Raw genomic sequence first — 10,036 nt, 5'->3', positions numbered from 1 at the left:
ACCAATAACATGCTTTCATTAAAATATAAAAGAAAAAGAAAAGAGACTAAATTAACCTGAACAGGCTGAAGCTTACCAGAGTCCAATTCAGCCAGCTAAAAAATACACACCAAACCAAACTAAAGTCACCCGTCACAGTGCCATGCATCCAGGAGGTGCACGGTGAAGGAACACACACACACATGCATGGAAAACTCGCCCCCAAGGCCGATGGTACCCCACTGGGAGTAAACAGCCTGCAATAAAAGAAAGAACCTGTTAAAAACAAAACCAACAAACAGTTGGCTTAACGGATTATAAAAAGATAGCCTGCCAGTTCACCAGCCAGGAGTTGCAGACTGTCTAAAATACATAAAAAATAAAAGTAAATCATTAATTTAAAAAGAACAATCAGTCTCACTCAGATGCGTGCCAGACAGGGGTGGACTGGCCTGTCTGGCATTCTGGCACTGTCCTGGTGGGCCACTTACCCAGCTTGGGGCATCCCAAACCAAGCCCCCGTCTCACATGTGGTTATAGAGACAAGTCCGCAAGCAGCACACACAACACCTCGTCCCTCCCCCCACATTTGGCGGGATAGACGAGTCGTGAGCAGCAACCTCCCCTGCCGGTGCCCACGTCTCAATTTTAAGTACATGTAGATGATAATGTTTCTCGGCAGGGGCCGTGCTGACACCAATATTTATTATCTACTGTTACTTTTACTTATCTAGGTTGTGGCTGTGATACTTGCTGTTGTGTACTGTGTTATATGGTGTTATTAACTAGTAACTAGAGATGTTCCCTATTTCAGTTATTCATCAGCTTCAAAGAATATACATGGCTCTGCCCCTTAAGTGCAGTGTTGTTTTTAACCCTGTCCACTTTGTTCCCTATGTTTACAAGGTATATCACATATTTATTCATCCACGATGTCCATTTCAACAACCCTGTACTGACGGTTAGAAGTTACCTGGTAACCAGTATCACTGTGGGGTTGTATACGGTTGATCTAAAGTGGAATTACCCTGTGGAAACAGCAATTTTCTATTTTAGAGCATTTAGAAATCACTGAAAATTTGGTCGTATATGGGCAATTTAAAAAGGCCTTTATTTTGGAAGGCAACATCAGAATGACTTGATATTGAAATGGCATCACTGTGGGGTTGTATATTGTTGATCTAAAGTGGAATTACCCTGTGGAAACAGCAATTTGCTATTTTAAAGCATTTTGAAATCATTAAAGGTAGGTCAATTATGGACAAATTGAAAGGCCTTTATTTTGGAAGGCAACATCAGAATGACTTGATATTGAAATGGCATCACTGTGGGGTTGTATACTGTTGATCTAAAGTGGAATTACCCTGTGGAAACAGCAATTTGCTATTTTAGAGCATTTTGAAATCGTTAATGGTAGGTCAATTAAGGACAATTTAAAAGGGCTTTTATTTTTGAAATCAAAATCAGAATAACTTGATATTGATACAGTATCACTGTGGGGTTGTATACGGTTGATCTAAAGTGGAATTACCCTGTGGAATTTTCCATTTTAGAGCATTTTGAAATCACTGAAAGTTTGGTCGTGTATGGGCAATTTAAAAAGGCCTTTATTTTGGAAGGCAACATCAGACAGTTGAAAATTCACAGGGCTTTTACTTTGAAATCCTAAATAAGATGGCCTTGATATTGACAGGCCGTTAATAGTGAATAAGCCTAAATTATATGTTATTATGTTCTTAAAATATCTGTTAATTCACTCGAAGTTTAGTTTTATTTTGAAATCCGGTTTCCACATCCCTTCCCGTAATACTTTGAATAGACGGAGAACCGGCAATAAACTGGAGGCTGGCTTGACTGCAAGTCTCCAACTGGAGGCTGGCTTGACACAAGTTCTCTAAGCCAAGTTAGACAGCTAATAAACACTAAAACATCCACCAAGACAGCCATTTAGACAAACATTAGGTTTATGTACACTTCTTAGTTTCGTTGAACCATTCAAACCCCATAAAAATATTGACTGTGGTCTCTAAGTACAAATACTTACTACTTACCTTTTTTCCTGCAAATATGACAATGGAGTAGCATTCCCTTTTTGTGTTGTGCACATAAACGCACATGCTCAGGAACAACGGGTTGGACGGTTTAGGGTAGGAGAAATTCCCAGAACACCGGGACACATTGTTCACAAGTATGTCGTGTTTCAAAAGTAACAGCGGTAATTTCAACATGTGTAAATATCCCGCGTCAAGTCTGTGTATCATACGGTTTGTAATAAGGCAAACAGTTTGTAAATCCGTTAATATTTCATCGAGTTATAAGTATTTTTATGTGAGCCGTGCACTCACCCTCAGCTAGAGAACGGTTAGCGTCCGAAGTAAGATGGCCGCCGTGAGGACGCTGTCGATTGCCACGTCAGGCTTAGGATGATTTGAGATGAAACAGCGCCTCCTGTGGAGGATGACTGATGCCAACCCCCCTTTGCTTTAAATGGAGATGCTGCTCTCTAGTGGCGGATTACGAGATTGCCTAGTTTTCAACCAGAAACATCAAATTTTTAATTAGAAGTGTTTTAAATACTGTTTAAATACGTCTCAGACTTAGCACAAAGTGCCCAAAAATGTGCAAATATCGGGCAATGACTCACCATTGTGTAATGATAGTAATTTACATTTAATTAAGGACCGTGAGACGTTAAGATTTCATATTGAGTATGAAATCCATCTTACGGACCACTGGGTTAGTTAATCAGAAGATTGGAACTTTTTAATGCAGGGATTAGATAACACTTTGTATTAACTGAGAGACAAGAGAAGAGAGACAGTCCTTCAAACGTTTAAGATGATTTATTACTAAATAATTTTAAACAATTTAACAATACCAACTCTCTAATGATGGATGTTCTGTTTGAATGAGGTGTGAGATGGATGGTGAGTGTGAATGAGTGTTATTCAGAACTCTCGTATCCGGAGAAGCAAGTCTGAGTGGGATGATGTTTTGCTTCTAACTGATAAGAGTTTGACCGAAGTAGTCATAAACACATGAGACGCCATTTTGTCGCATCCACACATACCCTCAGGGAGACCTCCAATGATGGATCCAGAACGTCAGATCCACAGACCTTCCTTTCGGTACTGGAGCCAGTGGTACAGCGTCACAGCACGACAGACTAGTCCTTGGATTGTCTCCAGGTAAAAAGCGACAGGTGGTTCACAGCGTCAAAAGGGGACCCTCCTTGGGTCAGCGAGTTCAGCTTTAATTCTGAAAGGAACCATTGCTTGGTTGGTAAAAACAACTGATTTTTCCAGCTTGGTGGTTCTCAGCTTTAAAAGGGAAGTACAGAATGGCCGGTCCGATACTTCGCTTAGCATGCGGTGAACTCAGTGAGATCTTAAGAACTGAACTAAGATGGCGTTGGAACTAGTTTTATTAATCTGGATGTTTTGAATTCTGGTCGAATCAAAGCTGGCAGATTTATGAACACCACAGAGACTCTGCCACGCTTCAGACTAGGAAGGTTCTGATTGGATCAGTACCAATGTGTCATGTGTTTTCATTACGTGTCAGTGTGGCTAGTGAACTAGATTAAGTCATTCACTTATTAAAACATATTAATCATAACATTGTGATTTCACAGATCAGTCACATTGTATTATTGAGTAACAGTTGTTTTGATTAGCTTAATAAAAATAGAGTTCTTTGATTTAATAAAAGAAAAGAGTCTTTTAATCTTCTTTCTTCTCTTGCTGGAAAGTAAACAGTTTAGAAGCAAATGCATAACCTATACCATTCCATACCATGTTTATTTATATAGCACATTTAAAAACAGCATGACAGCTGACCAAAGTGCTGTGCAGTAAAAAGCACAAACCCAGACCTTGAGGCTGTCTCATGTACTCTAGCACTGTGTCAGAGGCAACCGTGGAAAGAGGTTAAATCCTTGGTGGAAACAGTTCCTTCATAACGTTAAACATGTGAGTTTCCAGTTCCGGCAGAAGCATCTAAGGAAACATGTCCGAGGGGCGGAGTGAGTGTTCCATGACAGTGTTGCATTCAATACGTAGCCTATTTGCAGATTTGCTATAACGGCTTTAAGATTGCATTATGCACCTTTATTTTTATTTACACCTGGCTGCAATATTAAGTATGTGTTCAATACATGTGCAATACTGGATGTACATTATTTGGTCTGTGTCCCTTATGCTGCATAGTTCTGGAAATACAAGTTTTCTTTTATTTGTTGTTTTTAGTGGCTGAATGTTACAATAATAGCTTACATTTGACATAAACATAACAGCAGGAAGGTATACTAAAGTAAAGACTTTGATACATAATATTTGGATTACAAAATTTGTAAATCATCATCTCTCCTAAAAATTAAAACACAACAATATTTTATGTCTTTCTAACAAAAACCTCTAGTTCTGCAATTTATAAATATTAGATAATTGTATACTTACCAACTAAATGTTCTGAATTCAATGGCTAGAAAAATTTATTGGTTCACTAACCATTTAAAGCAGACTTTAATTAATGGAAGAAGTGTGTTACTTGTTATATTCTACAACAGCCTGCCTTAAGAGAGTCAGCCCACTCACAGCAGTTGCAAACTAACTTAAACTATTTAATATGGACCAGCAATTTTCTACCTGTCAAAAACATAAAGTACAAAACATGAAGACGTTTATACTAAAGATCTTAGGTGTCATTTTACATGCATCAGCTTTCAATCTGAAAGGTGATTAAATGTAGTAGAATGAAAGGGGCGTTTGCTACAAAGAGGAAGGGGTTCCTGGTCAGGCTTCTAAAAGTGGTCCACACCCTTTTACATATGAGCAACACCCTGTTCATCAGCACAAGCGTCTTCCAAATGGGACAATCAGCAAAAGCTCCTAAAAATACATCCCATTCGAAAAAGAAAGACAATTTTCTGTGGGAAGCACGTCGTGGATGTATTCATGGGTCACCTGTCACATTCGCATCGCGGCCGTGGACGGCCACCCACTGCAGCCATTCACCATTAAGGAGCAGACTCAGCCCAATGTCCATGTGTATCGGCGACCACCAGCGTTAAACTGGACAGCATTAATGTATTTGGATCACAATGAATGAAAATAACTCAAACACATAAAAAATCAAATACCAAAAGTAACCAGTAACTTCTTTTTACCTTTGATCTTTTTTACCTTTGATCTTTGACTATATTTAAATTGTAATCTGTTTATTTGATGGTATGTACCATTTAGGTCAACTGGATGGAAACACTTCAGGCTGCCACCGCCACCAAAAACAGAATTACTGAAAAAATAATGTCTAAAAATTAGGGATGCATCAATATCGGCGGATGTTACCTATCGATCACCAACTGATATATATTTTTTTCCATCTTGTGTATCTGTTTCAGAAAGTGGTGGAGGTGGGGTGTGGGGGTTTAATTATTTATTTGACATATATATATTTTTTTCATGAGATTAAAACTGCTTGAGATGGCTGTAAGATCTCGCTTTCAAACAGGTCCTATCATAAAGAATAAGAGAGCAGAGTCGTCACACCCCCATAAACTAAAAATATTCTTGAAAAATGCATCTGAGGACATGTGCAGCCAGCTCCAGTGACTAAATAAACAAAGGGATCAGGATTAGGACCCAGGCACCAGTCTGCGTAAAATACAGATGCGTGTCTCATTGAGACTTTAGATTCACACAACCCAAGAAAAAATACTGTAACGTAATGGTAATGAAATGTGCTTCTTTTGGAAGCAGTTTCTAACGCGATTTGTTTTACCAACTCATTACTTACGAAATTAGTGATTATTGTCAAATAATTCAAAAGAAAGCAGAGTACTGCACCCCTACATAAGACACATGAAAACAACGTCTCGGTCTCGGAAGTGTGATGTATCACCCCAACGTCACCCCAAGAGTCATTTAGTAATGTATTTAGTGAAAAACACAGCAAGAATGCCTCTCTAATTGGCCTGCCATTTAATGATTAGTTAATTATTCATTCAATTATGTCATCGAAGGGGGTGGGTCGAGGTGCGCTTTAAAACACCACAATAAAATGTCTCAGTGTCAGATGGCAGGTTGCTTTTAAAATATCTTCAGGAATTATCTAGTTATTAGAAATTACAACATAAAAATGATGCCTAAACTATATAATAACCTAGCATTAGTGGCCGTGTGTCATGTAGGGAGCCTAACGGGCCATTCCCATCTGTACCGGGTCGGCCCGGGCCGGGTAGCGTAGGTTGTTTACATATCTGGGTGGCCTGGTATTTTTCCGGGCCAACCAAGGCTCATTCTCAGCCCTCTTCTCGAGGGGGTCTGCTTCAGGCCGACCAGGGCCAACACGCCCACTGCTGACAGCAAATCCACACCTTCCATTAGAGCAAGCCTCTGATTGGTGGGTAGAATCAGCCCACATGGGCTTAAGGCAAGGATGTGTGGAATCAACCAGGCCAGGCTGGGGCCGACTGGGGCTACCCGGCCCGGGCCGACCCGGTACAGATGGGAATGGCCCATAAGTCTTCTCCCTTTCCGGTCGGCTCACGGTTCACCGGAAGAATGAAAAAATGGATGCAAGTCAGCGGGGCTAAAAGAGCTATTTTCTAATCCACTTTACCTGAATCACACATATGTTATATACTGCAATTTAAATGAAAAGTAATGGAGTGTGTTTCGACCACGCCAGTCACGTACTTTGAGAGTAGCTCAATAAAATTCGTCATTAGCATGACTGCAAATCAAATGTCGGTGCGTCGCATGTATGACGTCACCACAGAATCTCCTCTCCCCTAGCTTAGCTGCTACTTACCAAATCTCACGTTTTATGGCATGGTCGAAACACACATCCTACTTTTCATTTAAATTGAAGTATGACGTGTGTGTGACTCAGGGCGTTAGGCAAAGCGGATTAGAAAATGTCTCTTTTAGCCCCGTTCTTGCTTTCATTCTTCCTGGGAACTCATGAGCCGACTGGAAAGAGAGGACTCAGGTTCCCTATAGAAGAATACTCTCATGTGGGAGACAAAAAGTGTGAAATAAAAACATGTTTTTGTTTTGTGTCACAAATGAAACCCCTCCTCTTTTATCCAGGCTTGGGACTGGCAGACATGACCCAAAAGGGACACTCTGGCAGAGTTAGTTTTTTTTTTTTATGTATTTTTTATTTTATGTGTAATTTTTATTCATTTATTAATCAAATGTAAACGTTTTCTATCTAAAGCCGGGCGGACACGGTGTGACTTTTTCACTTTTTTGAGCCGATTTTCCACTCGTGCGAGAATCCACGAGATCGGGGCGAGTTTAGCGCCGAGCGGTCGTGTAGTGTACAGGGGGTTACGAGAGGCGATTAACACCACGTGACCAGCTACCGATCAGCAATCGTGAGGTCGCACGGACTTCTGGCGTGTTTAATATTTTGCTCGTCCCTCGTGAGGGTATCGCACTGTTGAAGCGGCGCTGCGAGCAGCTGCGACCCAAAAAGTACCAGAACCGCTCACGGCGCATGCGCAATCCTGCATCAACACCGCTCGCCCGCTGTTTCCCTAATAACACACGCTGTTCGTTTTTGTTTCTACCCGTTTTTTTACTCACAAAGATTATCAAGAAAGCGTGTTTGTCGTGTTCATGTCAAATTAAACTGATCACTAAACACAGATTTACTTTCTTTATTTCGTTTTCCTCATCCGACCCCCATAAATCCCTGTGTGTCCTCCTGCAGCACTCCCGAAGGACAACAGGCAAAACAAGACAAAAAAGTCTGACGTGTTGAGTAAAAACTGCTATTTTTAGCATATTTTTAGGGCCGACGTGTTGCTACCAGACGTGCAGTGTGAGCACATGACTCGTGAGATCTGCCCTGCGAGGAAGTCGTACAGTTTGAGCTGAAGCTCAGTGCTACGAGTGAAAAAGTCGCCCAGTGTCCGCCCGGCTTAAGGGTTAGGGTAACTAAAGCCGGGCGTACACTGCACGACCCAGTTCTCTGATGCGACCTGACTGCTCACACTGTACGTCTGGTAGCAACACGTCGGCCCTAAAAATGTGCTAAAAATAGCAGTTTTTACTCAACACGTCAGACTTTTTTGTCTTGTTTTGCCTGTTGTCCTTCGGGAGTGCTGCAGGAGGACACACAGGGATTTATGGGGGTTGGATGAGGAAAACGAAATAAAGAAAGTAAATCTGTGTTTAGTGATCAGTTTAATTTGACATGAACACGACAAACACGCTTTCTTGACGATCTTTGTGAGTAAAAAAACGTGTAGAAACAAAAACGAACAGCGTGTGTTATTAGGGAAATAGCGGGCGAGCGGCGTTGAAGCAGCATTGCGCATGCGCCGTGAGCGGTTCTGATACTTTTTGGGTCGCAGCTGCTCGCAGCGCCGCTTCAACAGTGCGATACCCTCACGAGGGACGAGCGAAATTTTAAACACGCCAGAAGTCCGTGCGAGCTCACGCTTGCTGATCGGCGGCTGGTCACGTGGTGTTAATCGCCTCTCGTGACCCCCTGTACACTACACGACCGCTCGGCGCAAAACTCGCCCCGATCTCGTGGATTCTTGCACGAGTGGAAAATCGGCTCAAAAAAGTGAAAAAGTCGCACCGTGTACGCCCGGTTTTAGACGTAACCTGCTGAACCAAGAGCTGCTGTGTAAAGCAGCCTGTGTGCAGCTAAATTAATTCAGTAATTTGTTTTGCATTTCAGTTCACTCACCAGCTGCTCTGTCTCCATGAATAGCTCATGTTTCTGATCTACTGCTCAGAGCTTTTCTTCGTCTCGTCGAACACCTTTTTCTGTTCTTCTAGACTTCCCATCATCTGCTGCATTTCTGCTTTGTTAGTCTTAAACTTTTGGATGTTTTTCTTCAGTTTAGCTTTACCTTTCAGCAGTTTGTCGTAGACCTGATCCAATTTGATTTTTGTTTCCTCTAGTTTCCTTTTCTCATCGTTTAGTTTAACCGTTTGTTCCTGAAGTTCCCGCCTTTCCTCCTCAAGGGTAGCCTCCTGCTTGTCCATGAGCTGGGATCTGGCTTCCAGCTCGCATATCTCTTCCTTTAGACATCCAGTACTAAATTCTAGATACATTTTCTCCTTACCCAGCGTTTGAATGGTGTCTTCTATCTCCCGTTCAGCTTCAGCCTTTTTCTGTTCGAACGCAGTTCTCTGCATATTTAGGTTTTCATAACTAGCTTCAAGCAGAAGTTGCTCATCATCCAGAGCTTTTCTCAGTATTATTAAATCCTTCTCAGAGCTTTTCTTTGTCTCGTCGTTTAGACATCCAGTACTAAATTCTAGATACATTTTCTCCTTACCCAGCGTTTGAATGGTGTCTTCTATCTCCCGTTCAGCTTCAGTCTTTTTCTGTTCAAACTCAGATTTTTCTTCGTGCAGATGTCCAATTCTAATTTCTAGATCCATTTTCTCATCATTCAGCATTTGAATGATGTCTCTTATCTCCTGCTGTGATTCAGTCTTTGTTTTCTCAAACTCTGTTTTCTCACAGTCAAGCTGACGTTTCTCATCATCCAAAGCTTCTCTCATAGTTACAAGCTCCAGCTCTGAGCTTTTCTTCGTCTGTTCAAACAACGTTTTATCTGCTTCCAGTTGAATTTTCATGTTTTCAATCTCTCTATCAGCGTCTGCTTTGGCTCTCTCGATATCCTTTATGTGTGTCTTCAATTTCTCATTTTCCTCCTGTAGGTTTTCATAAACCGCTTTCATTTGGAGCTTTGCCTGCTCCAGATGACGCCATTCCTCTTGTAAGCTTGCTTTTTCTTCCTGCAGGTCGTTGCTCTGAACTGCTAAATTGTATTTCCAAAGTTCAATCATTTCTCTTTCATCTTGTTGAAAAGTCTGAATTTCATTGATCTCGTAATCTGATCGAGATCTTTCCTCTTCAAAGTCTTTTCTCTGCTCCAGCAGACAATATTTCATACCCTCTATTTCCTCAATTGATCTAACTTTGCTGATTTCAAAATCTTCTCGATCGTTTTGAAGTTTAAACATTTGTTCTTCCAGCCCTTGAATCAGAGCTGTGAGATTAAACTTTAATCCTTGAA

This window comes from Nothobranchius furzeri, chromosome 1, assembly GCF_043380555.1.
Source record: "Nothobranchius furzeri strain GRZ-AD chromosome 1, NfurGRZ-RIMD1, whole genome shotgun sequence".
Lineage (NCBI taxonomy): Eukaryota > Metazoa > Chordata > Actinopteri > Cyprinodontiformes > Nothobranchiidae > Nothobranchius > Nothobranchius furzeri.
This window is presented reverse-complemented; position numbering follows the sequence as displayed.